This window comes from Poromitra crassiceps (assembly GCF_964638095.1).
Source record: "Poromitra crassiceps genome assembly, chromosome: 2".
In the NCBI taxonomy this organism is placed as follows: Eukaryota; Metazoa; Chordata; class Actinopteri; order Beryciformes; family Melamphaidae; genus Poromitra; species Poromitra crassiceps.
In genome coordinates this window covers 68,747,457-68,753,313 of record NC_139624.1, presented here as the reverse complement: position 1 = coordinate 68,753,313, position 5,857 = coordinate 68,747,457, and positions in this window count along the sequence as shown.

Genomic DNA, 5,857 nt, shown 5'->3' with positions numbered 1-5,857 from the left:
GGAATGTATCGCGGGACTTCACGAGACTTGGTGACCGAGATCACGTTTGAGGTAATTTGATCCCTGTGAAAGTCCAGGAAATGGCCTGGGGCGAAATATCACTCTGGTGGATGTTGAGGGATCACATTATTACCATATGTGGCGAAAACGGGAATAAAAATAGCTATTTAGATGCAGGAAAGACAGGCTCACACTTGGCCCCAAATCAGCTCCATTTTACAACTGACTTGGACGCTATTGATCTCAAAACTCAACTCTTGTGTGGAAAAATAACTAACAACTTTTTTCCAGTTTCTGCTTGCATTATAGGTGGATAATATGGCCAAATCGATAAATGTCATAATAGTATGGAACTCATGTGCAATTATCACTCATCATAGGTGTCACCCAAGAGAATAAAACAGAAGTCTTATGAATTACAGTATAGCATTAAAAAAATGTTTGGACTTTTACTTTGGTCTATGACTCCTCATTTCTTTTTTATTACTTCCATATATTTATGTAGTCTATGATTTTTTTTTAATGTTTTTTTCCCGATTTTTTTATCCCATTTTTATCCCCAGTTTAGTGCTCATTTGAATTACTCAATCCTGGTTGCTACTCCATCCTCTGCCGATCTGGGGAGGGCCGAGACTTGGGCAGTCAAGTCAGCCGCTTCTTTTCACCTGCCCGAGGAAGCTTCACCGGTAGGACATAACACGTGGGAGGTTCACGCTATTCCAACCAGTTCCCCTCCCTCTGAACAGGCGCCCTTAACGATCAGAGGAGGAACCATATAAGCAACCAGGATGTTGCATGTTTTTGTGAAGGGGGTTCCTATATGAAGGAGACCCCTGGGAGGCACGGGGAGAACATGCAAACTCCACACAGAAAGGCCATTTTGCCAACCCCACCAGGGTGGTGGGCACTCGAGGACATGCGGACGGGCACGCATTCCTTCAGTGTTCACATCGGCCCAGGTGGGAATCGAACCCACGACCTTCGAGCTGTGAGGCGATAGTGCTTACCACTGCACCACCGTACCTCCCTATGTAGTCTATGATTGTAACATATGAGGGGAGTCATACACCAAAGTAAAAGTAATAATAAAAAAGCTAACCTAAAGAAACATAACTACAGATAACAAGTATTACACAAATTAACAGATTGGTGAGGAGGGAGAGAGACTGCAAGTTCTGAAGGTCTTCTTAAGCTTAATGAGTGCACCAGATCCAGGTGCACCCAATCAACCTAATGACCACAACACCAGGCCTGTGCAAGACAGGACCAGGAGAATGGGAAGATTACCATTTTATGTTGCAATTTATGATCATATCATATAATGCCAGTATTAAGAGTAACTATATTATGTGTAGACATTTACAAAATCAAGAACATCTTAATTGAAGTAATCCATTTTATGTTTCAGTAGGTATACATTAGATATTAGGAGTAGTAGTATGTTAAAGGACAGCGGTTGATGCCGTTTACTTCCATTGCATGCATTGTGTTGCCCCATGTTTTGCAACCAGCTGACCTAGCAGCATTAGCATTTAGCTAATAACCACACCAAAGATAATTATAGCCTACATCATCTAGTTGCCTATATAGCACTATGTTTATCATCAAGCCTTTTCACAGCTCAAAACATTGGTTGACTACATTGCAGTACAAGTTACACATTGCATAGACCACAGGATTCCTTTAAGGAAATGATCATTTATTGTGCCAAACATGTCATGGTGCTTACCTCTCTGCTTATAATGAGCAAGTGTGCTTTTAACGAAGTCACATGACACTAAGTCTTCTCCTTCTTCCTTTGATTGGATTATTGGTTGGCAGCTAGCTTTCGGGTACAATACTGCCACTTACTGATCTGGAGTGTGACAATAAACTAATTTTTGATCTATCAAACTATAAACACAATAGTCAATGACATAAAAGGAACCAAAGAATACTAATTTCCTCTTACGCTGTTCATTTATTGTCTTAATATTAAATACCAGATGGACTATCTAACAGTTATATTCCATGATATAGGAGAAAATCCTGTACCACAATGGTTTCTAATAATTGCATACAAAATTTGGCATAATTAAATGATATAATTCCAGCCTGTAAAACAAACAAAATTGTTAGTACTAAATGGTAAATGGCCTGCATTTATATAGCGCTTTTATCCAAAGCGCTTTACAATCAGTAGGTAGTCTACATTCACCCATTCATACACCGAGCAAGGAGGGTTAAGTGTCTTGCCCAAGGACACAACGACAGCAGCTGGGAGGGAGCGGGGATCGAACCGCCAACCCTTGCATCATTGGCCGACCCGCTCTACCTCCTGAGTGTTAGGAATGATAGGGAGGGTTATTGTCCCTCTTCTCCTTTATTCCTTGTTTCCTTTCCTAAACACTGTTGACTGGTTTTCATTGAGAAATGAGGTGTGGTTAAGCTGTGTGTCCAGGTGATGTCATTGAGGTGCGCACGCAGCCACTGAAGCAGATTTATGAATGAACACTGCCCAGGGGTGCGCGCGGCAGATATGAATGAATGCTCGAGACGCGACACCACGCCAGAGGACCGACACACTCACACACTTCTCTTCGGGACCGATACACTTATTTATTGAGAACGAGCTTTTTGTTTTGCATTGTGGATCCTTCCAACAATAACTTAAACTGAACTGAAACGACAAAGACGGAGCTCGCCGCTCTGGAGAGCCAAGACGGTGCTGGCGAGGCCTTGTCAGAGGTCCGCTAACGTAGTCAGCTACTACATGACATCAATCTACTACTACGGTAAGCTGACCCACCTCTAGTCATTATGTCTCGTTTGGAAACCAGTCCTTTGTTTTGTCCATTTCTATCCCCTCTTTTCTGCTCTTTCACATACTCCAGGTTAGGACTAGCTTCGATAGCTAAAGGCTACAAACAACTCTAGTCCCCTAGACTGCTAGTCCGTAACATAAATTGGGAGGCCCGTCCGGAATAAATCCGATTGTTTAGAGTTAGCGTTAGTTTAGTCAGTACATCCAAACATTCTGTTTTTGTGGAAAAAGCACAGTGAGTTGGATTCAGCTCGTTAAAAGCCGTATGTGTCTAGGTTTAGCGTTAGGTCTGGCATACGGGCTACGAGCAGACGTTAGCTGTTCGGTGCAAACCATTTTTCCCACAAACAGACGTTTGCGTATGTATGTGAAACTGGTTAGCTTTAGAAATTAGGTGAGTACAATAATATAACGTTAAAATAATTACTGTGTGTGTTGGGGTTAAAAACGGGGATATAGCGTTGGTTAATGGGTCCCTGGTAAGTCTAGTTTGGCTGGTTAGCTGCTAGCTATTTGGCTAAATTTTGTTAGCGTTGGTTGCTTGTCGGTTTTGTGAGTGTGTGCGGCAAGGTAAATAAACTTAACGTTGCTGGCAGTGGTCCGTCTGGTAAGTAGCATTATTAATAAGCGCTCTAGTATGGCTTTGGTGTGTAATGATGACATGTAATGATTTGTAGGAATAGTGACTTGTTGCAAGCTACCGCTTGTCTTGTTTGAGTGGTCTAATGGTTACGTTTTGTAAGTATGGCTGTTTGGCAATTCCTTTTTGAAGGTGATTTTGTATGGGTGTCTCACCCTTCGTCAGTCCACTTTTGTGCAGCTGATAACGTTGTGTTTTGTAAGTTTGGCTGTTTGTAATTCCTTTGAAGGTGAAAGGCCATTTGGTAATTACCTGTAAGGTGATTTTGTGAGGACCTACTTTTGTGAGCAGTGGCTCAGTGGCTCTAACGTAACGTTTTGTGAGTGTAGGTTTTTGTAATCCCGTTTAAGGTGATTTTGTCAGTATTGACCCACTCTAGTGAGCGGTGGCGATAATTAACTGTAATATCTGTAACCATGGCAGATTTCAATGTCGAGGATTTTTGTGGCGGTGATTTTGGGCGCAATGATTTGCGCAAGCTTAAAAAGGAAGAGTTGCTTGCTGTGGCTGCTTTTTGTGAATTGGAGATTTCTCCAGAAATGAAGAAGCTACAGATTGTGGAGACTCTCATGTTAGAGCTGCAGGTGCAGGATCCTGTACAGAAGGAGAAGGAGAGAGAAGAAGAGAGAAAGAGAGCGGAGAAAGAGGATCGTTTGTTTCAGCTCGAGTTAGCACAAGTGGCAGCAAGAGAACAAGAGCGAAAAATTGAGCTTGCAAAATTAGCATTTGAGCAAGAAAAGCTTAAAGTGAACAACAATGCCTTGCAACGCAAACATGAAGTGCGCTTTAATGTATCCAGTTGTTTGAGACTCATGCCAAAGTTTAATCGTGACGATGTGGGATCTTTCTTTGATGCATTTGAGAAAATTGCCAGGGAGCTAGAATGGCCTGAAGACAAGTGGGCTCTGCTCATTCAGACCGTACTTGAGGGTAAAGCCCAGGAAGCTTATGCTGCACTTGACACAAATGAAAGCAGGGAGTATGATGCCGTAAGAAAGGTGGTTTTGGCAGCATATGAGGTGGTGCCAGAAGCCTACCGGCAGAAGTTTAGGTCCTTGCAGCGTAAACAAGGTGATACCTTTCTAGATCTCGCTAGGCAACAGGAGGCTGTGTTTGACAGGTGGCTAGCAGGCACCGACACCTATACCTTTCAAGACTTGCGGCAGCTTATGCTGGTGGAGCAATTTAAAATTAGCTTACCCCGGCATATTGAAATACATCTAAATGAGACAGCCGTTAATAACTTGAAGAAAGCCGCCATGGCAGCTGATTCGTATGAGTTAACTCATAGAGAAGTGCCTGGGAGAGGTAGGTTTGGTGGTAGACCAGATGGGAGGCAGACTGTAACAACTGCCCGGCCTGCGGAGGCGGCCCCCGAAGAGTTTAGTCCCACCTTTGTTCAGTCTCAAGGATCAGGGAAACGATTTGAGAAGCCATATGAGAAGTCACATGAGAGGTCATATTTTCCCAGAAACGATGTCATTTGTAATTACTGTAAAAAGCCCGGCCATATGAAGTCCAGTTGTCTCAGTCTCAAGAGGAGAGACGGAGAGGGGAAAGCAGTAGGATTGGTCCGCACCTACGCTCAGATTGGTCCCTGTGAGGCGGATGGGTGGAACCTGTCGTCCTGCCCAATAGATAGAGAGTTTGAGGGTTTTGTGTCAAAAGGGGGAGTTTCTGGTGCGCCTGGTGGTAAGATGGTCCCGATCTCCATCTTGAGCGACACAGGTGCCACACAGTCCTTACTGCTCCAGGGTGTCATAGACCTACCTCCGGACACCTATTTACAGGCTTCTACCCTGTTGCAGGGCGTGGGAGGTGGTTTCATTAGGGCTCCTCTGCACAAGATTTATCTTGAGTCTAATGTTGTAAATGGACCAGTAGTGGTAGCCATTATTCCTTCTTTGCCAACGGAAGGGTTTGCTCTTGTGTTGGGTAATGATTTGGCTGGTACTAAAGTTTGCGTGACGCCCGTTGTGAGTGGAACACAGTGGTTGGAGCAGCTCCAAGATGAGGCTGTGATGCTAACTGAGATGGCCACACTGGAGCAAACTAAAGAAGTGCTCATGGAGGAAGTAGAGGCTGGAGAAGCCGGTAAAGAGTCAAACTCAATAGCTGATAACAACAGGGAGGCAAAGTCTCTAGCTGGCAGCGTAGTTGAGATGACACAGGTGGAAGCTAATAAAGAGCACGGTGGAGTGTTGGAGCTAGCTACGAATGTGGATTCAGTTGGGCAGTCACCGCCAACTGGTGAGGAAAATCTGGCCCTCTACCAGATTCCACACTTTTCTGAAGTTAAGGGTGGAGATAGGGCTGAGAATGAGACCTACAAGGAGAAAACCGATAGTTGCTTCATGAGCGAGGAGACATTGGTGTCAGTTGAGGGGTCTCATGACAACCACACGGCCCACGCA